This window comes from Pristiophorus japonicus, chromosome 4 (assembly GCF_044704955.1).
Source record: "Pristiophorus japonicus isolate sPriJap1 chromosome 4, sPriJap1.hap1, whole genome shotgun sequence".
Taxonomy (NCBI): domain Eukaryota; kingdom Metazoa; phylum Chordata; class Chondrichthyes; family Pristiophoridae; genus Pristiophorus; species Pristiophorus japonicus.
The window spans coordinates 166,787,682-166,811,388 of record NC_091980.1 but is presented as its reverse complement, the minus strand read 5'-3'; the positions used below and the strand labels follow the sequence as shown (position 1 = coordinate 166,811,388).

The 23,707-nt window shown below is 45.3% G+C and overlaps 1 protein-coding gene across 3 annotated transcripts in view; it reads right to left on the bottom strand.

Annotated features, from left to right (window-relative positions):
• The window catches only part of rad51b (RAD51 paralog B), a 667,540-nt gene that overhangs the window by 605,082 nt on the left and 38,751 nt on the right, over positions 1 to 23,707 (bottom strand). The window lies entirely within an intron of this gene.

The window sequence follows — 23,707 nt, the reverse complement described above, 5'->3', positions numbered from 1 at the left end:
GGAATTATAGACCGGTCAGCCTGACATCGGTAGTGGGTAAAATGATGGAATCAATTATTAAGGATGTCATAGCAGTGCATTTGGAAAGAGGTGACATGATAGGTCCAAGTCAGCATGGATTTGTGAAAGGGAAATCATGCTTGACAAATCTTCTGGAATTTTTTGAGGATGTTTCCAGTAGAGTGGATAAGGGAGAACCAGTTGATGTGGTATATTTGGACTTTCAGAAGGCGTTCGACAAGGTCCCACACAAGAGATTGATGTGCAAAGTTAGAGCACATGGGATTGGGGGTAGTGTACTGACATGGATTGAGAACTGGTTGTCAGACAGGAAGCAAAGAGTAGGAGTAAATGGGTACTTTTCAGAATGGCAGGCAGTGACTAGTGGGGTACCGCAAGGTTCTGTGCTGGGGCCCCAGCTGTTTACACTGTACATTAATGATTTAGATGAGGGGATTAAATGTAGTATCTCCAAATTTGCGGATGACACTAAGTTGGGTGGCAGTGTGAGCTGCGAGGAGGATGCTGTGAGGCTGCAGAGCGACTTGGATAGGTTAGGTGAGTGGGCAAATGCATGGCAGATGAAGTATAATGTGGATAAATGTGAGGTTATCCACTTTGGTGGTAAAAACAGAGAGACAGACTATTATCTGAATGGTGACAGATTAGGAAAAGGGGAGGTGCAAAGAGACCTGGGTGTCATGGTACATCAGTCATTGAAGGTTGGCATGCAGGTGCAGCAGGCGGTTAAGAAAGCAAATGGCATGTTGGCCTTCATAGCAAGGGGATTTGAGTACAGGGGCAGGGAGGTGTTGCTACAGTTGTACAGGGCATTGGTGAGGCCACACCTGGAGTATTGTGTACAGTTTTGGTCTCCTAACCTGAGGAAGGACATTCTTGCTATTGAGGGAGTGCAGCGAAGGTTCACCAGACTGATTCCCGGGATGGCGGGACTGACCTATCAAGAAAGACTGGATCAACTGGGCTTGTATTCACTGGAGTTCAGAAGAATGAGAGGGGACCTCATAGAAACATATAAAATTCTGACGGGGTTAGACAGGTTAGATGCAGGAAGAATGTTCCCAATGTTGGGGAAGTCCAGAACCAGGGGTCACAGTCTAAGGATAAGGGGTAAGCCATTTAGGACCGAGATGCGGAGGAACTTCTTCACCCAGAGAGTGGTGAACCTGTGGAATTCTCTACCACAGAAAGTTGTTGAGGCCAATTCACTAAATATATTCAAAAAGGAGTTAGATGAGGTCCTTACTGCTAGGGGGATCAAGGGGTATGGCGAGAAAGCAGGAATGGGGTACTGAAGTTTCATGTTCAGCCATGAACTCATTGAATGGCGGTGCAGGCTAGAAGGGCCGAATGGCCTACTCCTGCACCTATTTTCTATGTTTCTATGTTTTTTTCTATGATACCGCTGCTTGCCAAGACCATCACCGATCAGTTGTGGGTCTATTCCTCAAAACAGCAGAACTAATTAAAATGCTCAAAGTTCAAACTTGATGCATTTGCCTCGAGACCAAGTCAATTCCTAGCTGCTCTTGATATACTGAGGTGAGAGCGAGAGAGTATCAGTAAACACTGAGACTTGCAATGATCCTCATTAAACAAAGCATTTCGTGTCCTGCACCACAAAAAAAGCTTTGGGGAAGGAGAGAACAGCTGTAATTCAGATTTTCTCCCAGCTTTATGTGTTACGTTTTCATAAGCAGATCTATGTTTCAGATCATCCATGATAATCGTAGGCACATCACAAACAGAAGTAATGTGCCTCAGGACTGAGAATTACTTTTTAATATCAACATATCTCAAACCAGAAGCCGCATGGGCCACCTAACATGCATTCCTCTTCTCTGATGCGTGCAAAAACACCGCAGTCAGACTGTATCATTCAGGCTAAAGCTACTAGTCAAATTTCTTACAAGGGTAAAATATACAGAGAAGCAAATTAGTGATAATTATAAATTCTATTTTTTTGCATATACATCACAACAGCGACGAGTCGCTTTCAACAACAACAACAACTTTCATTTATATAGTGCCTTTTATGTCCAAAAAATATCTCGGGGAACTTAATAGAAGCATAAACAGACAAATAAGGAAGCCAAGCCAAAGAAGAGGGTATTAGATGGGGTGACCAACAGCTTGATCAAATAGGAGGCTTGTAAAGGAGTGTCTTAAAGGAAAAGAGGGAGACGGAGAATGGTAGTGGTTCAGAGCAAAGGGACTAAACAGCTGAAGGCTCGACCGCCAATGGCGTGGGCGGGGATGTACAAGTCAAGAGTTAGAAGAATGGAAAGTTCGGGTCAGGTGGTAGCACTGCAGGAGGTTACAAAGGTAAGGAAAGGAACGGCCATAAAGGCATTTAAATACATGGATGAGAATTTTAAATTGAGAGCCAATGTTGCTCAGCAACGACAGGGGTGATAGGCGAGAGGGATCTCATGTGGGATAGAACACAGGCAGCAATGTTTTAGATGAGTTACGACACAGAAACAGGCCATTCGGCTCAACCAATCCATGCCGGCGTTTATGCTCCACTTGAGTTGAAGTTTATGGAGGTGGGAGGATGGCAAGCCGGCCAGGAGAGCATTGAATAGTCGAGTCTGGAAGCGAGAAAGAAATAGACGACGGTTCTAGCAGCAAATGGGCTGAGGTAGGGATGTAGGTGAGTAATAAGGAGGTGGAAATAGAGTGTGTTTGTGATGGGAGGGAATCTTATCTTGGCGTCAAATAGAATGTCGAGACTGCAAACTCTCTGATTCAGTCCGACAAAGTGGCCAGGGAAGGTGCTGAGAACGGGTTTGTGGCGAGGGCTGATGACGACGACTTTGGGCTTTGCAATATTTAACTGGAATAAATTGCGGCTCATCCAAGACTGGATGCCAGACCAGCAGCTGAAGACACAGAGGCTGTGGCGGGGGTTGGAAAGGTAGAGCTAGGAGTCATCAGCGTACATGTGGAAGCCTGGCCTCACTTCTTCCGATGGTATCGTCAGAGGGCAACATGCAGATGAGGAAGAGGAGGGGGCCAAGGACAGGTTCCTGCGAGCGTCAAGAGATGAAGCTGCAGGAGTGGAAAAATAAGTCAATGTTGTAGATATCCTGGCAATGACTGGAGAGATAGGAAAGGGAAGTCCCAGTGATTCCGACAAGAGGAGAGAATGGTGTGGTCGACCAGGTCAAAGAAGGAGCATGTACCATAGTCACAGTCATAGAGGATGTCATTTGTGACTTTGTTTATAACCGTTTCAGTGCTGTAGCAGGACTGGAAACCTGATTGGAAAGAATTTTTTTTAAATGGAGCTGCAGAAAAGTGGAGCATAGATTTGGGAGGCAACAATACATTCAAGGACAAAAGCAAAATACTGCAGATGCTGGAATCTGAAATAAAAACAGAAGATGCTGGAAATACTCAGCGGGTCAGGCAGCATCTGTGGAGAGTGCAACAACATAACAGAGCAGCAGTGCCCGCTCAGGCTCCCTCTTCAAACCAATTAAGAACACCACACAGTGCAGTACGGTGTGGTTCGTTAAACTCAGGCCCCAAGGCGAAACTAAAAGCAAGTTCCTCACAGAATGTCGCAACGGATTCCCATTTTAAATTCACAAAACTTGACCCAGCGAAAACTTCACCAGGAAAGAGAAAAGCAGAATTGCTTGCAGTTTGAAATGAGAGACAGTTCTGCTGCTGTCACAAGACTAGTGCAAGGCACTCCTAGTTACTGGCTCGTGATTGACATTGGCACAAGCCAGGGCTGAGGTCACCCTTTTGTGCTCACAATCACAGTTGGTATGTGGCCTGGGAAGATGTGAATAAGGGTAGTGTATGTAAATAAGCATTCGACGTCAAGAATGAGCTCGGTCTTCCAGTCGAGTAGCATGAAAGAATTTTTGTTTGAAATGTTAGGTCTGAAATCCAAGGTGCGCCCACAGGCAACTGCAGCAAAATGTCTCGGCTAATGAGCTTGCCAGAAGCAAATATCATTTAATGGGTCACACACACACACACACAAACACACAAACACACACACCCATACCCAAGCTGTATACTCTCTCCAATGCTGCTTCATCATCTGAAGCTCTGTCCTTTCGCATGCTCAAGTTTCATTGCAGAGTTATTAACTGCTAGCTGGGCCCTGGTTATTGGAGAAAAGGTTAGGCAATCTGCCATTTGGTGACCTTGTTCCCAGCTATCATTAGAACCAAACCAGAGACACATCTGCTGCTCAATGCAATGGGCCCTGATTATTGTTGCGGCACTGCCCAGTGTAAGGGATTGGTACTCAGGGACCTGCTGGAAAGCCAGAGCTCTCTCAACCCCTGGATATTTCCTTAAATTGAACAAACGCATTCATATACACAAGCATGGTATTATCTAACTACCTCCACTCAATTTATTGAGTCATTCCATCTACTCTTTCCAAACATCTCAAAATGCTTTACAGACAATGAATTGCTCTGCCTGTCGTTGGGTGCGCTAACGGGGCAGCGATTATTTTGTGCATAGCAAGATCCCACAAACAGCAACAAATTAAGTGACCAGATAACCGTTTCTTGGGTACACTGGTTGCGGGAAGACTGCTGGCCAGCATATCAATAGTCCCTGCTCATCTTCAAATAGTGCCACAGGATCTTTTATCATCCAGCTGAACAGAAACGATTAGTCCAATATCTCAAGAATGGAGTGCTCCCTCAGCGCTGCACTGGGGCATCAACCAAGTTATACACTCAAGTCCTGGAGCAGGGTCTGAACTTGAACAAAAGAGTTTAAAAAAGGAAACGGACATATCCCTGAAATCTGAAACGATGCACTAATAAATTTTATAAGCGATATAGAGATATCACAAAAATTAGATAAGCAGGCTAGATGGACCAATAGATCTGCTCCTACCCACAAGACATCACTGTACACCTTCTCCCAGCCAGCGTTCCCAATGAGCTCATTTACACTTACTGTTTAAACTATCCCCCAAACTACAATAGATACAGATGTTAAAAGTTCATGAGAATCTGCTTTGCAATAGGGTCTGATGTCAAGGCTGCCTCTCTGTAATGAGTGAATCTGCTTAAAGTAACTATGTAAACTGGGCCGAGGTGATCCTTCCTGGACCAAGAGAGTCCAATTGCCCGCCCCCTCGACTTCCCAGGGACAAGCAGGGCAGAGAGCGAGCACACATCCACAGCTCAACATTACCATCTGCTGGCTGAAGGGTGATACTGCATGATCAAAATCGGCCCAAAATCTGAACCAACGGTTGTAATTCAGCTCTTGGGGATTTAAAAACATAGTGAATAGCTACCACACCTTATTGTCAGTTCTTTCTTTTACTGCGTGAGCAGTCGCAAGGTGGTGAGAGGGAAGGAGCAGAGTGGTCGAAAGCTAAACACAGAGAGACACTTGCAACAAAAAAAGTGCTGGGATGGACAGGGACAAAGACAAACACTTAGAGAGACCTGGAAGAGAGAAAGACACACAGACAGCTAAAGAGCTTGGGAGAAGATAGCTGGAGATCAAGCAGGATAGAGAGAGCAGGAGTGAGAGAGAACACGACAAGCTGGGGAGGCAATTAAACTGCTAGAGACAGAGCAATAGATCAAGGAGTTCAACAATTTCAGACCATGACCTCTGCCCATATTTTTTTTTTCCCTATCCTCTTTATCTTTTATAAACCCCTTTTTTTGTCTTCCCAGGGCAGCTGGTGATGATTCCGCCATTCACACCCCATCTAGACTCTTCTTTTGTTTCCTAACTTGTGCCATTACCATCTAATTTTTGCCCATCATCCCTTTTATCTCTTAAATCTCTCCTGCCTTCCACCCTATCACAGACCTTCCCTTTTGTTCTTGCCCCTCCCCCCCCTGCTCTCCCCCTTTCAGTGCCCCTGCATTTTCCTTAAGAATCTGTTACATCGCAAACTTCTCCAGTTCTGACAAAAGGTCACAGACCCGAACCGTTAACTCTGTATCTCCCCACAGATGCTGCCTGACCCGCTGAGATTTCCAGCATTTTCTGTTTTTATAATAGATCAAATGAGTTCAGTTACACGCGTAAGAGGAGCTGGCAGTAAACAAGTCAATAATGCTACAGAAAATGTCTGGCATTATTTTCCTCACATTTGAATGGTGATTAGTCTACCTCAAATCGTGATAATAAGAACCAAGTACTAAGCACAGGGCAATAGTTTGTGGAGTATCGCACGAGGGCAAAGTGAAACATAGAAACATAGAAAATAGGTGCAGGAGTAGGCCATTCAGCCCTTCGAGCCGGCACCACCATTCAATATGATCATGGCTGATCATGCAACTTCAGTACCCCATTCCTGCTTTCTCTCCATACCCATTAATCCCTTTAGCCATAAGGGCCACATCTAACTCCCTTTTGAATATATCTAACGAACTGGCCTCAACAACCTGGCCACAGGTTCACAATTCTCTGAGTGAAGAAGTTTTTCCTCATCTCAGTCCTAAATGGCTTACCCCTTATCCTTAAGACTGTGACCCCTGGTTCTGGACTTTCCCAATATCGGGAACATTCTTTCTGCATCGAACCTGTCTAATCCCGTCAGAATTTTATATGTTTCCATCAGATCCCCTCTCATTCTTCTAAATTCCAGTAAATATAAGCTTAGTCGATCCAGTCTTTCTTCATATGTCGGTCCTGCCATCCTAGAAATCAGTCTGGTGAACCTTCGCTGCACTTGTTCAATAGCAAGAATGTCCTTCCTCAGATTAGGAGACCAAAACTGCAGACAATACTCAAGGTGTGGTCTCACCAAGGCCTTGTACAACTGCAGTAAGACCACTCTGCTCCTATACTCAGCGGCAGCGAGAGGCGTACCTGTGCAGCTGCAGCAGGGAGAGAAGGCAAAAAAGAAGTAGAAAGAAATCAAAAGGTGACGTCACAGCCAAGGGGTAAGTGATTGGCTGGTGATTGGTGAGTAGTTTTTCTTTTTTCTCTTCTATAACAGTGAGTAAACGTTAGCATTGTTGTTGCCTATCTAAAGGTTAAGTCATGACAGGACAGCTCGGTCATGTGTTATGCTCCTCCTGTACCATGTGGGAACTCAGGGACGACACCAGTGTCCCTGACGACTACGTGTGCGGGAAGTGTATCCTCCTCCAGCTCCTGACGGACCGCGTTGCGGAGTTGGAGCCGAGGGTGGATTCACTCTGGAGCATCCACGATGCTGAGAATGACGTGAGTAGCACGTGTAGCGAGTTGGTCGTACCGCAGGGAAAGGGTCCACAGCCAGAAAGGGAATGGAAGACCAACCGGAAGAGCAGTGCAAGGAAGGTAGTGCAGGGGTCCCCTGTGGTCATCCCCCTGCAAAACAGATACACTGCTTTGGGTACTGTTGAGGGGGATGACTCATCAGGGGAGGGCAGCAGCAGCCAAGTTCATGGCACCGTGGCTGGCTCTGTTGCACAGGAGGGCAGGAAAAAGAGTGGGAGAGCGATAGTGATAGGGGATTCAATTGCAAGGGGAATAGATAAGCGTTTCTGCGGCCGCAACCGAGACTCCAGGATGGTATGTTGCCTCCCTGGTGCAAGGGTCAAGGATGTCTCGGAGCGGGTGCAGGACATTCTAAAAAGGGAGGGAAATCAGCCAGTTGTCGTGGTGCACATTGGTACCAACGACATAGGTAAAAAAAGGGATGAGGTCCTACGAAACGAATTTAAGGAGCTAGGAGCTAAATTAAAAAGTAGGACCTCAAAAGTAGTAATCTCGGGATTGCTACCAGTGCCACGTGCTAGTCAGAGTAGGAATCGCAGGATAGCGCAGATGAATACGTGGCTTGAGCAGTGGTGCAGCAGGGAGGGATTCAAATTCCTGGGGCATTGGAACCGGTTCTGGGGGAGGTGGGACCAGTACAAACCGGACGGTCTGCACCTGGGCAGGACCGGAACCAATGTCCTAGGGGGAGTGTTTGTTAGTGCTGTTGGGGAGGAGTTAAACTAATATGGCAGGGGGATGGGAACCAATGCAGGGAGACAGAGGGAAACAAAAAGGAGGCAAAAGCAAAAGACAGAAAGGAGATGAGGAAAAGTGGAGGGCAGAGAAACCCAAGGCAAAGAAAAAAAAGAGCCACTGTACAGCAAAATTCTAAAAGGACAAAGGGTGTTAAAAAAACAAGCCTGAAGGCTTTGTGTCTTAATGCAAGGAGTATCCGCAATAAAGTGGATGAATTAACTGTGCAAATAGATGTTAACAAATATGATGTGATTGGGATTACGGAGACGTGGCTCCAGGATGATCAGGGCTGGGAACTCAACATCCAGGGGTATTCAACATTCAGGAAGGATAGAATAAAAGGAAAAGGAGGTGGGGTAGCATTGCTGGTTAAGGAGGAGATTAAGGCAATAGTTAGGAAGGACATTAGCTTGGATGATGTGGAATCTATATGGGTAGAGCTGCAGAACACCAAAGGGCAAAAAATGTTAGTGGGAGTTGTGTACAGACCTCCAAACAGTAGTAGTGATGTTGGGAAGGGCATCAAACAGGAAATTAGGGCTGCATGCAATAAAGGTGCAGCAGTTATCATGGGTGACTTTAATATGCATATAGATTGAGCTAACCAAACTGGAAGCAATACGGTGGAGGAGGATTTCCTGGAGTGCATAAGGGATGGTTTTTTAGACCAATATGTCGAGGAACCAACTAGGGGGGAGGCCATCTTAGACTGGGTGTTGTGTAATGAGAGAGGATTAATTAGCAATCTCGTTGTGCGAGGCCCCTTGGGGAAGAGTGACCATAATATGGTGGAATTCTGCATTAGGATGGAGAATGAAACAGTTAATTCAGATACCATGGTCCAGAACTTAAAGAAGGCTAACTTTGAAGGTATGAGGCGTGAATTGGCTAGGATAGATTGGCGAATGATACTTAAGGGGTTGACTGTGGATGGGCAACGGCAGAAATTTAGAGACCGCATGGATGAACTACAACAATTGTACATTCCTGTCTTGCGTAAAAATAAGAAAGGGAAGGTGGCTCAACCGTGGCTATCAAGGGAAATCAGGGATAGTATTAAAGCCAAGGAAGTGGCATACAAATTGGCCAGAAATAGCAGCGAACCCGGGGACTGGGAGAAATTTAGAACTCAGCAGAGGAGGACAAAGGGTTTGATTAGGGCAGGGAAAATGAAGTACGAGAAGAAGCTTGCAGGGAACATTAAGACGGATTGCAAAAGTTTCTATAGATATGTAAAGAGAAAAAGGTTAGTAAAGACAAACGTAGGTCCCCTGCAGTCAGAATCAGGGGAAGTCATAACGGGGAACAAAGAAATGGCGGACCAATTGAACAAGTACTTTGGTTCGGTATTCACTAAGGAGGACAGAAACAACCTTCCGGATATAAAAGGGGTCGGAGGGTCTGGTAAGGAGGAGGAACTAAGGGAAATCCTTATTAGTCGGGAAATTGTGTTGGGGAAATTGATGGGATTGAAGGCCGATAAATCCCCAGGGACTGATGGACTGCATCCCAGAGTAAATAAGGAGGTGGCCTTGAAAATAGTGGATGCATCGACAGTCATTTTCCAACATTCTATTGACTCTGGATCAGTTCCTATCGAGTGGAGGGTAGCCAATGTAACCGCACTTTTTAAAAAAGGAGAGAAAACAGGGAATTATAGACCGGTCAGCCTGACCTCAGTAGTGGGTAAAATGATGGAATCAATTATTAAGGATGTCATAGCAGCGCATTTGGAAAGAGGTGACATGATAGATCCAAGTCAGCATGGATTTGTGAAAGGGAAATCATGCTTGGCAAATCTTCTGGAATTTTTTGAGGATGTTTCCAGTAGAGTGGACAAGGGAGAACCAGTTGATGTGGTGTATTTGGACTTTCAGAAGGCTTTCGACAAGGTCCCACACAAGAGATTAATGTGCAAAGTTAAAGCACATGGGATTGGGGGTAGTGTGCTGATGTGGATTGGCAGACAGGAAGCAAAGAGTAGGAGTAAATGGGTACTTTTCAGAATGGCAGGCAGTGACTAGGGGGGTACTGCAAGGTTCTGTGCTGGGGTTCCAGCTGTTTACATTGTACATTAATGATTTAGACGAGGGGATTAAATGTAGTATCTCCAAATTTGCGGATGACACTAAGTTGGGTGGCAGTGTGAGCTGCGAGGAGGATGCTATGAGGCTGCAGAGTGACTTGGATAGGTTAGGTGAGTGGGCAAATGCATGGCAGATGAAGTATAATGTGGATAAATGTGAGGTTATCCACTTTGGTGGTAAAAACAGAGAGACAGACTATTATCTGAATGGTGACAGATTAGGAAAAGGAGAGGTGCAACGAGACCTGGGTGTCATGATACATCAGTCATTGAAGGTTGGCATGCAGGTACAGCAGGCGGTTAAGAAAGCAAATGGCATGTTGGCCTTCATAGCGAGGGGATTGGAGTACAGGGGCAGGGAGGTGTTGCTACAGTTGTACAGGGCCTTGGTGAGGCCACACCTGGAGTATTGTGTACAGTTTTGGTCTCCTAACTTGAGGAAGGACATTCTTGCTATTGAGGGAGTGCAGCGAAGGTTCACCAGACTGATTCCCGGGATGGCGGGACTGACATATCAAATGGGCTTGTATTCACTGGAGTTCAGAAGAATGAGAGGGGACCTCATAGAAACGTTTAAAATTCTGATGGGTTCAGACAGGTTAGATGCAGGAAGAATGTTCCCAATGTTGGGAAAGTCCAGAACCAGGGGTCACAGTCTAAGGATAAGGGGTAAGCCATTTAGGACCGAGATGAGGAGAAACCTCTTCACCCAGAGAGTGGTGAACCTGTGGAATTCTCTACCACAGAAAGTTGTTGAGGCCAATTCAGTAAATATATTCAAAAAGGAGTTAGATGAAGTCCTTACTACTCGGGGGATCAAGGGATATGGCGAGAAAGCAGGAATGGGGTACTGAAGTTGCATGTTCAGCCTTGAACCCATTGAATGCCGATGCAGGCTAGAAGGGCCGAATGGCCTGCTCCTGCACCTATTTTCTATGTTTCTCTGTTTCTATACTCAAATTACCTCGCTATGAAGGCCAACATACCATTTGCCTTCTTCACCGCCTGCTGTACCTGCATGCCGACTTTCAATGACTGATGTACCATGACACCCAGGTCTCGTTGCACCTCCCCTTTTCCTAATCTTCTGCCATTCAGATAATATTCTGCCTTCGTGTTATTGCCACCAAAGTGGATAACCTCACATTTATTCACATTTTACTCCATCTGCCATGCGTTTGCCCACTCACCTAACCTGTCCAAGTCACCCTGCAGCCTCTTAGTGTCCTCCTCACAGCTCACACCGCCACCCAGCTTCGTGTCATCTGCAAACTTGGAGATATTACACTCAACTCCTTCATCTAAATCATTAATGTATATTGTAAATAGCTGGGGTCCCAGCACTGAGCCCTGCGGCACCACACTAGTCACTGCCTGCCATTCTGAAAAGGACCAGACTCTCTGCTTCCTGTCTGCCAACCAGTTCTCTATCCACGTCAGTACATTACCCCCAATACTATGTGCTTTAATTTTGCATACCAATCTCTTGTGTGGTACCTTGTCAAAAGCCTTTTGAAAGTCCAAATACACCACATCCACTGGTTCTCCTTTGTCAATTCTACCAGTTACATCCTCAAAAAATTCTAGAAGATTTGTCAAGCATGATTTCCCTTTCATAAATCCATGCTGACTTGGACCGATCCTGTCACTGCTTTCCAAATGTGCTGCTATTTCATCTTTAATAATTGATTCCATCATTTTCTCTACTACTTATGTCAGGCTAACCGGTCTATAATTACCTGTTTTCTCTCTCCCTCCCTTCTTAATAAGTGCTGTTACATTAGCTACCCTCCAAACCATAGGAACTGATCCAGAGTCGATAGACTGTTGGAAAATGATCACCAATGCATCCACTATTTCTAGGGCCACTTCCTTAAGTACTCTGTGATGCAGATTATCAGGTCCCGGGGATTTATCGGCCTTCAATCCCATCATTTCCTGCCTCATAAGGATTTCCTTCAGTTCCTCCTTCTCACTAGACCCTCAGTCCCCTAGTATTTCCGGAAGATTATTTGTGTCTTCCTTCGTGAAGACAGAACCGAAGTATTTGTTTAACTGATCTGCCATTTCTTTGTTCCCCATTATAAATTTACCTGAATCTGACTGCAAGGGACCTACATTGGTCTTCACTAATCTTTTTATCTGCACATTGCTATAGAAGTTTTTGCAGTCGGTTTTTATGTTCCCTGCAAGCTTCCTCTCATACTCTATTTTCCCCCTCCTAATTAAACCCTTTGTCCTCCTCTGCTGAATTCTAAAATTCTCCCAGTCCTCAGGTTTGCTGCTTTTTCTGGCCAATTTATATGCCTCTTCCTTGGATTTAACACTATCCCTAATTTCCTTTGTTAGCCACGGTTGAGCCACCTTCCTCGTTTTATTTTTACTCCATACAGCGATGTACAATTGTTGAAGTTCATCCATGTGATCTTTAAATGTTTGCCAGTGCCAATCCACCGTCAACCCTTTAAGTATCACTCGCCAGTCTATTCTAGCTAATTCACGTCTCATATCATCGAAGTTACCTTTCCTTAAGTTCAGGATTCTGGTCTCTGAATTAACTGTGTCACTCTCCATCTTAATAGAGAATTCTACCATATTACGGTCACTTTTCCCCAAGGGTCCTCGCACAACAAGATTGCTAAATAGTCCTTTCTCATTGCACATCACCCAGTTTAGGATGGCCAGATCTCTAGTTGGTTCCTCGACATATTGGTCTAGAAAACCATCCCTAATATACTCCAGAAAATCCTCCTCCACCGCATTGCTACCAGTTTAGTTAGCCCAATCTGTATGTAGATTAAAGTCGTCCATGATAACTGCTGTACCTTTATTGCATGCATTCCTAATTTCTTGTTTGATGCTGTCCCCAAGCTTACTACTACTGTTTGGTAGTCTGTGCACAACTCCCACTAGCGTTTTCTCCCCTTTGGTATTCCGTAGCTCCACCCATACCGATTCCACATCATCCAAGCTAATGTCCCTCCTTACTATTGCGTGAATTGCCTCTTTAACCAGCAACACTACCCCACCTCCTTTTCCTTTCTGTCTATCCTTCCTGAATGTTGAATACCCCTGGATGTTGTGTTCCCAGCCTTGGTCACCCTGGAGCCATGTCACCGTGATGCCAATTACATCATATCTGTTAACAGCTATTTGCGCAGTTAATTCGTCCACCTTATTACGAATACTCCTTGCATTGAGGCACAGAGCCTTCAGGCTTGTCTTTTTAACACACTTTGCCCCTTTAGAATTTTGCTGTAATGTGACCCTTTTTGCTGTAATGTGACCCTTTTTGCTCGACCCTAAGCTCTGGAATTCCCTCTCTAATCCTCTCTGCCTTGCCACCTCTTTCCCCTCCTTCAAACCTACCTCTTTGACTAAGCTTTTGGATAGCCATCCTAATATCTCATGTGGCTCGGTGGCAAATGTTATCTGAAAAAACTCCTGTGACGTGCCTTGGGGATGTTTTAAAAAGACAAAAACTTGGATTTTCTAGCGCCTTTCACAAACACAGGTCGTCTCAAAGTGCTTCACAGCCAATGAAATACTTTTAGAGTGTAGTCACTGTTGTAATGTGGGAAACGCGGCAGCCAACTTGCGCACAGCAAACTCCCACACACAGCAATGTGATAATGACCAGATAATCTGTTTTTGTTATGTTGATTGAGGGATAAATATTGGCCAGGACACCGGGGATAACTCCCCTGCTCGTCTTCGAAATAGTGCCTGGGATTTTTTACGTCCACTTCAGAGAACAGACAGGGCCTCGGTTTAACGTCCCATCTGAAAGTCAGCACTGCACTGAAGTGTCGGCCTAGATTTGTGCGCTCAAGTTCTTGGAGTGGGATTTGAACCCATAACCTTCTGACTCAGAGGCGAGAGTGCTACCCACTGAGCCACAGCGGACACAGTTTTACTCCATTAAATGCAAGTTGTTGTTGCAATAAACAAGTGTTCAATGAAAACTTTGTAAAACATATGATTTTTGTCCTGGGTTGCTCACAGCAATGGCCATAAGATGAATCATTAATTTCTGGAGTCTCCAGGACATTCTTGGAGGATTGGCAACCCTAGACTCTACATATCAGCAATATTAACAGGGCCAGTGAAAAGAGGAGTGCACATCTCAACAAGGCCTTCGCAAGCACAGCCTGCTAAAAGGGCAGTGTGTCCCTCGAACGGGTTGTTTTTATTAAGATATTCTGGGGATGTGGGCATCACCGGCAAGGCTGGCATTTATTGCCTATCTCTAGTTGCCCTTGAGAAGGTGGTGGGGACTTCTTTATGAACCGTTGCAGTCTGTGTGGTGAAGGTACTTCCACAACAACTTGTATTTATATAGTGCCTTTAACGTAGTGAAACGTCCCAAGGCGCTTCACAAGAGTATTATGCAATAAAAATCGACACCGAGCCGCATAAGGAGAAATTAGTGCAGGTGACTAGAAGCTTGGTCAAAGAGGTAGGTTTTAAGGAGCATCTTGAAGGAGGATAGAGAGGTAGAAAGGCAGAGAGGTTTAGGCAGGGAATTCCAGAGCTTGGGGTCTAGGCAACAGAAGGCACGGCCACCAATGGTTGAGCGATTATAATCGGAGATGCACAGGAGGGCAGAATTAGAGTATACGTAGGGTAGAATGTGGGAGGCCAGCCAGGAGTGCGTTGCAATCGTCAAGTCTAGCGGTAACAAAGACATGGATGAGGGCTTCAGCAGTGGATGAGCTGAGGCAAGGACGAATACGGGCGATGTTACGGAGGTGGAAATAGGTGGTCTTAGTTATGCTGCGGAAATACAATCAAAAGCTAATTTCAGAGTCAAATATGACACCAAGGTTGCGAACAGTCTGGTTCAGCCTCAGACAGAAGTTGAGGAGAGGGATGGATTCACCTCACGGCCCACTGGCAGACAGGCTGCTGCCCAATCCCAGCCTGTCCTGCACTCCATCAGACAGTGGAGTTACCCCCTCACCCCTCGTCAGAATGGAAGCAGGGAAAAAATTGGCAAGCTTCAGTAAGGATCCTTTCCACCTACACTCCCGTGTCCGCAGACTGCGCTGCAGAGCAGTTTAATTTTATCACCGGATCCCAATGCTTCCTGCTGGCTGCAGTCCTTGGAAGCCTTGTAGTGTTGTGTGCTGTAATATAGATTAGATCAGGAATTTACGGCTATTAAACATCACTGCATTTCTTAGTAAACCACTGCGGCTGGGACTAAAACCTTTAATCCTGCACCACCACCCATCCACAGCACAACAGCTGGAGGGCCTCAGTGATCAAAGACAGAGTGCGCAGCCCTCCCCCACCCCTGTCCCACCTCATCCCAGCCCCGACACACAAACGCACACGTATTCTGTGCATCAGACATCAGTTGATTCAATTCTTCAGCTTTAACTCAGTTACATATAATTTTAGTCACATCTGACCCCCTCGATTAAATTCCAGCCTGTAACTCACCCCCAGATATCCCGTATTCTGTATATAAACCATCTGACCCCCTCGATTAGATTCAAGTCCGTCATCATTGGCAGTCCCTCGGAATCAAGGAAGACTTGCTTCCACTCTAAAAATGAGTCTTTAGGTGGCTGAACAGTCCAATACGAGAACCACAGTCCCTGTACAGGTGGGATAGTCGTTGAGGGAAGGGGTGGGCGGGACTGGTTTGCCGCGCGCTCTTTCCGCTGCCTGCGCTGGTTTTCTGCACGCTCTCGGCGATGAGACGCGAGGTGCTCAGTGCCCTCCCAGATGCACTTTCTCCACTTAGGGCGGTCTTTGGCCAGGGACTCCCAGGTGTCAGTGGGGATGTTGCACTTTATCTGGGAGGCTTTGAGGGTGTCCTTGTAACGTTTCCTCTGCCTACCTTTGGCCCGTTTGCCATGAAGGAGTTCTGAGTAGAGCACTTGCTTTGGGAGTCTCGTGTCTCGCATGTGAACAATGTGGTCTGCCCAGCGGAGCTGATCAAGTGTGGTCAGTGCTTCAATGCTGAGGATGTTGGCCTGGTCGAGGATGCTAACATTGGTGCGTCTGTCCTCTCAGGGGATTTGCAGGATCTTGCGGAGACGTCGTTGGTGATATTTCTCCAGCTACTTCAGGTGTCTACTGTATATGGTCCATGTCTCTGAGCCGTACAGGAGGACGGGTGTTACTACAGCCCTGGAGACCATGAGCTTGGTGGCAGATTTGAGGGCTTGGTCTTCAAACATTCTTTTCCTCAGGTGGCCGAAGGCTGCACTAGCGCACTGGGGGAGGTGTTGAATCTCGTTGTCAATGTCAGAGGGTCTAGTCGTCAAGGGGTCAGAGGGTCTCGTCGTCAAGGGGTCAGAGGGTCTAGTAAGGAGGAGGAACTGAGGGAAATCCTTATTAGTCGGGAAATTGTGTTGGGGAAATTGATGGGATTGAAGGCCGATAAATCCCCAGGGCCTGATGGACTGCATCCCAGAGTACTTAAGGAGATGGCCTTGGAAATAGCAGATGTATTGACAGTCATTTTCCAACATTCCATTGACTCTGGATCAGTTCCTATCGAGTGGAGTGTAGCCAATGTAACCCCACTTTTTAAAAAAAGGAGGGAGAGAGAAAACAGGGAATTATAGACCGGTCAGCCTGACATCGGTAGTGGGTAAGATGATGGAATCAATTATTAAGGATGTCATAGCAGCGCATTTGGAAAGAGGTGACATGATAGGTCCAAGTCAGCATGGACTTGTGAAAGGGAAATCATACTTGGCAAATCTTCTGGAATTTTTTGAGGATCTTTCCAGTAGAGTGGACAAGGGAGAACCAGTTGATGTGGTATATTTGGACTTTCAGAAGGCTTTCGACAAGGTCCCACACAAGAGATTAATGTGCAAAGTTAAAGCACATGGGATTGGGGGTCAGTGTGCTGACATGGATTGAGAACTGGTTGTCAGACAGGAAGCAAAGAGTAGGAGTAAATGGGTACTTTTCAGAATGGCAGGCGGTGACTAGTGGGGTACCGCAAGGTTCTGTGCTGGGGCCCCAGCTGTTTACACTGTACATTAATGATTTAGACGAGGGGATTAAATGTAGTATCGCCAAATTTGCGGATGACACTAAGTTGGGTGGCATTGCGAGCTGCGAGGAGGATGCTATGAGGCTGCAGAGCGACTTGGATAGGTTAGGTGAGTGGACAAATGCATGGCAGATGAAGTATAATGTGGATAAATGTGAGGTTATCTACTTTGGTGGTAAAAACAGAGAGACAGACTATTATCTGAATGGTGACAGATTAGGAAAAGGAGAGGTGCAACGATACCTGGGTGTCATGGTACATCAGTCATTGAAGGTTGGCATGCAGGTACAGCAGGCGGTTAAGAAAGCAAATGGCATGTTGGCCTTCATAGCGGGGGATTGGAGTACAGGGACAGGGAGGTGTTGCTACAGTTGTACAGGGCCTTGGTGAGGCCACGCCTGGAGTATTGTGTACAGTTTTGATCTCCTAACCTGAGGAAGGACATTCTTGCTATTGAGGGAATGCAGCGAAGGTTCACCAGACTGATTCCCGGGATGGCGGGACTGACCTATCAAGAAAGACTGGATCAACTGGGCTTGTATTCACTGGAGTTCAGAAGAATGAGAGGGGACCTCATAGAAACATTTAAAATTCTGATGGGTTTAGACAGGTTAGATGCAGGAAGAATGTTCCCAATGTTGGGGAAGTCCAGAACCAGGGGTCACAGTCTAAGGATAAGGGGTAAGCCATTTAGGACCGAGATGAGGAGAAACTTCTTCACCCAGAGAGTGGTGAACCTGTGGAATTCTCTACCACAGAAAGTTGTTGAGGCCAATTCACTAACTATATTCAAAAAGGAGTTAGATGTAGTCCTTACTACTAGGGGGATCAAGGGGTATGGCGAGAAAGCAGGAATGGGGAACTGAAGTTGCATGTTCAGCCATGAACTCATTGAATGGCGGTGCAGGCTAGAAGGGCCGAATGGCCTACTCCTGCACCTAGTTTCTATGTTTCTATGTCTGCTCTTGTTGATAAGAGGCTCCCCCGAAGTTTGAGAAATGGTCCACGTTGTCCAGGGCCGCGCCGTGAATCTTGATGACGGGGGGCAGTGCTGTGCGGCAGGGACAGGTTGGTGGAGGACCTTTATCTTACGGATGTTTAGCCTAAGGTCTCAGTAAATACACTGACTATGACTGGGAGTTCAGGTCCGCGTACTGTAGCTCGACGACAAGGTTGGGGTGGTCTTGGACCTGGCCTGGAGTTGACGAAGGTTAAACAGCTTCCTACTGGTTCTGTACTTTATTTCCACTCCAGCGGGAAGCTTGTTAACTGTGAGGTAGACATGGCAGTGGGGAAGATTGAGAAGAGGGTTGGGGTGATGACACAGTCTGTAACTCACTCCCAGGTATCCATTATTCTATATATAAACCATCTGAACCCCTCGATTAGATTCCAGCCTGTAACTCACTCCACATTGTGTGTATATAATCAGGACAGTTAGTGACGAATGGAAACCTCTCTGTTGCAAATTCCTATTTTTAAAAGACCTGTAAGTGTCAAGTAATTTAGGTATGATATTTTTAACTGGAAGATGCAGAAACCTATCGAAGTGTGAAACGCAGCAATGTACACAAGTTGGGAGGGGGAGGGGAGGGAGCAGGAGGCAGGGCATTATAACCATAGCTATGGCCAACACGGTTCTTCAGTAAGTATGTATCTCTCTCTCCACAGATGCTGCCTGACCTGCTGAATGTTTTGCAGCATTTTTTGTTTTTATTTTAGATTTCCAGCATCAGCAGTATTTTGCTGTTGTATATAACATAATAATTCGGAGCAGGAGTAGGCCATTTGGCCCTTCGAGCCTGCTCCGCCATTCAATATTATGGCTAATCTTCTACCCCTAACTCCACTTTCCGTTACTATCCTCATATCCCTTAATATCCAAAAATCTATCTATCTCTGTCTTCAATATACTCAAAGACTGAGCCTCCACAGCCCTCTGGAGCAAAGAATTCCAAAGATTCACCGCCCTCCGAGTGAAGAAGTTTCTCCTCATCACAGTCCTAAATGACCGACCCCTTATTCTGAGACTGTGACCCCTGGTTCTAGACTCCCCAGCCAGAGGAAACATCCTCCCTGCATCTACCCTATCAAGCCCTGTAAGAATTATGTATATTTCAATGAGATCAACTAAACTCTAGAGAATATAGGCCTAGTCTACTCAATCTCTCCTCATAGGACAATCCCTCCATCTCAGGAATCAGTCTGGTGAACCTTCGTTGCACTCCCTCAATGGCAAGTATATCCTTCCTTAGGGAAGGAGATCAAAACTGTACACAATACTCCAGGTGCGGTCTCACCAGGACCCGATACAATTGCAGCAAGACTTCTTTACTCTTAAACTCAAATCCTCTTGTAATAAAGGCCAAAATACCATTTGCTTTCTTAATTGCTTACTGTACCTGCATGTTAACTTTCAGTGATTCGTGTGCAAGGACACCCAGGTCCCTCTGAACACCAACATTTCCCAATTTCTCACCATTTAAAAAATACTCTGCTTTTCTATTTTTCCTACCACATTATATTCCATTTGCCATGTTCTTGCCCACATACTTAGCCTGTCCATATCCCCTTGAAGTCTCTTTGCATCCTCCTCACAACTTACATTCTCACCTAGCTTTGTATCATCAGCAACCTTTGATATATTACATTTGGTCCCCTCATCCAAATCATTGATATAGATTGTAAATAGCTGGGACCCAAGCAGCAATCCTTGCGGCACTACACTCGTTACAGCCGGCCAACCCGAAAAGGACCCGTTTATTCCTACTCTCTATTTTCTGTCCGTTAACCAATCCTCAATCCACACTAGTATATTACTCCCACTCCCATGAGCCCTAACTTTGTTCAATAATCTTTGGTATGGCACCTTATTGAATGCCTTCTGAAAATCCAAATACACCACATCCACTGGTCCCCCCTTATCTATTCTACTAATTACAACCTCAAAAAGCTCTAACAGATTTGTCAAACATGCTTTCCCTTTTATAAATCCATGTTGACTCTGCCCAATCCTATTATTATTTTCTAAGTGCCCTGTTACCATGTCCTTAATAATAGATTGTAACATTTTCCCTATGACTGATGTCAGGCTAACTGGTCTGTAGTTCCCAGTTTTCTCTCTCTCTCCTTTCTTAAATAACGGGGTTACATTAGCTACCTTCCAACCTGCGGGAACCGTTCTAGAATCTATGGAATTTTGGAAGATGACAACCAATGCATCCACTATCTCGAAAACCATCTCTTTCAAAACCCTAAACTCTAGGCTATCAGGTCCAGGGGATTTATCGGCTTTCAGTCCCATTAATTTCGCCAGCACTATTTTTTTACGAATACTAATTTCTTTCAGTTCCTCATTGTCGCTAGACCCTTGGTACTTCTGGGAGGTTTCTTTGTGTCTTCTTCCATGAAGACAGGCACAAAGTATTTGTTTAATTTCTCTGCCATTTCCATATTCCCCATTTTAATTTCTCCTGTCTCAGCCAGTCAGGGACCCACATTTACTTTCACTAATCTTTTCCTTTTTACATACTTATAGAAGCTTTCACAGTCTGTTTTTATGTCTCTCACTACTTTACTCTCATATTCTATTTTCCCTTTATCAATTTCTAGGTCCTCCTTTACTGAATTCTAAAATCCTCCCAATCCTCAGGCTTATTGCTCTTTTTGGCAACATTATAAATCTCTTCCTTTAATCTAATATTATCTTTAACTTCTCGTTAGCCACAGTTGGACCACTTTTCCAATGGGACTTTTGTGCCTTAAACGAATGTATGTTTGTTGTAAATTATGTATTCATTCTTTAAATGCTAGCCATTACTTGTCTACCTTTTTAATGTAGTTTCCCAATCTACCTTAGCTAACTCTCCCCTCATACATACATAGTTTGCTTTGTTTAAATTTAAGACCCTAGTTTTGGATTGAACTAAATCACTTTCAAACTCTAAAATTCCATCATAGTATGGTCACTCTTCCCTAAGGGCCCCTTTACTACAAGGTTATTAATTAACCCTTTTCCATTGCATAATACTAAATCTAAAATAGCCTGTCCTCTCATTGGTTGCTCAACATACTGATCTAGAAAACCATCTTGTATACATTCCATGAATTTATCCTCCACACTATTATTGAAAATTTGGTTTGCCCAGTCTAAATGTAGATTAAAGCCCCATGATTATTGTATTACCCTTGTTACATGCACCTCCAATTTCCTGATTTATACTGTGCCGTACATTACCACTACTGTTTGGGAGCCTATAAACAACTCCCACCAATGTTTTCTGCCCCTTGCTGTTTCTTAGCTCCACCCAAGCTGATTCTACTTGATTTTCCGAGCTAAGATCTTTTCTCTCTACTGTCTTTATCCCAGCTTTCATTATCAGGGATACCCCTCCTCCTTTTCCATTTTGCCTAGCTCTTCTAAAAATTAAGTACCCAAGAATATTTAGTTCCCAACCTTGGTCACTCTGCAACCACGTCTCTGCAATGGCTATTAGATTAAACCTATTCATTTCTATCTGCACTATTAATTCATCTATTTTGCTCCGTGCAATCAGATATAGTGCTTGTAGCTTTGACATTTTTCTATTTTTCCCTGATGTCACCTTAGTCAGTGATGCCTTATTACCTTTGTTTTTACGGAGTAACTATTTATTGCATGCGCAGAAGCGAGAATTGGGACAAATATCACCGAATCCGCCCCCCCCACCTCCCTCCAGCGCAATTCCCCCGAGCGGGCCATGGGCCCTGCGCCTCTCCCGAGCATCCCACAGCTCTGGGGAGAGCGAGAAGGCGAGGACGGGGTGAGAGAGAGAGAGAGAGGGGGGGGTGAAAGAGAGAGAGAGAGAGAGAGAGAGAGAGAGAGAGAGAGAGAGAGAGAGAGAGAGAGAGAGAGAGAGAGAGAGAGCGCCCCCCCCTAGGGAGGGGGGGGAGGGGGAGAAACAGAGAGACACAGGTGGCGGGGAGAGGATCGGAGGGGAGAGAGGGAACTCAGAAGACGGATCACGTTCTTCCTACTCCCTAGTGCGTGCAAGCTGGATGCGTGTGTTACAAGGGACATCGTTGGGGTGGATAAAATCCAGAAGTCACGGCACTGTCACTATTCACTTCATACCCAATAAACATGTTAACAATCCACACACAACGCCCCATCTATGGGGGGGGGGGCGGTTGGGGGTAAAGTCTTGCGCTTGTGTAAGGGTCATCAGCTGGCGGAGGGATTGCTGGGGTAAGGGTCTTCAGCTGACAGAGGGATGCACTTACGCTGGGGTAAAGGACTTCAGCTGGGGGAGGGATTCACTTATGCTGGGGTAATGAACTTTGGCTGTGGGAGGCAGCACATGTGCTCGGGCAAGGGTCTTCAGCTGGGGGAGGGATGCACTTACACTGGGGTAATGGACCGCTGGAACTTGGTGGCTTTTGGGGAGATCTATCCTCTGTGGCTTCTGGTCAAAATGGATCGAATTATAAATTGGAAATTCACTCAGATCTTGGGCTGGGCAGTTCCAGTTACACATTCCAGAGGAACTTCAAGGTGTGGCTTATCCTCCAAGAGGACCAATTAGCAATAGGTCTGGAGAGCCAATCAGAGAAACGGCTGCATTTCAGATAGTACAAATAGACGCATGCTTTTTTTTTAAAAAACTGTGGATAATTTTTGCCATTAGTTTCCGAGACTACTCCGAGGGTGTTTTCACTTGCCCAGATAGTCATGGAATCTGCTGGTTTATTTCAACTACAGAGTTCACCAAACAATCTACTGCCTGGGGAGGCAGAAGAGCCACCCAACACATGTTTTAGGCTTTATCTGCCGAACACATTCATTGCACGGTAACAGAGAAGCAAATAGGAGCAGTAACAGAATATATATTTGAAGCACTGCGAGCTCCTCATGACGCAGAATAATAAATATTACATGAGTGCTGCCCTAAAATATAAATAATATTCTCCCTTAGCAGGTCCTTCTGTTTTCTCACTGTCTACAGGCACTCTCTGGTCTGAATGTCACTCTGGGACATCTTTAAGACAGATTCTCCCATTTGAACAATGCCCTTTTTTTTTTTTTTAAGTGCTCGAGACCAAGCAGCTCTCAATAACTGTCTGTTCAATGTAAAAGAAAAGCTGCAATTCAAGCACATTGGAACAATTCCCACATGGATGTTTGTATTTAAATTGAATGCCTTGGCCCACTGGACACATAGCACAGACAAAATGGGAAAAAAATTCCGTAACAATTGTATTAAGTTAAACTGGAATATGATTCTAGAGAGAGAATCTGATTTTTAACCCCTTGTGCACTCAGAAGCCCAGCATTAAGGCAATTACAGCAACTCAACACAGCTCAAGGTGAAGGTTGGTATTTCCTTCCAGCTGTTTAAGTGCGTTATTAAATCTGGGAACGAGTTGCTGCCTCAATAAAGCTGCTCTAACGTTACCATGTTAAGTGCTCTATGTAAACCACCAGGGATCTGAAAAAAATGTGAGCAGGGGAGGAGGTATAGCCAGCTAGGAGAGAATAGTTGTGGGCTTCCAGTAGTAATATTACTTGCAATACGGCACTAAGGCACTGCACCAACACCCAGAGCATGTAATACTTCTATAATCAGTATTCATAG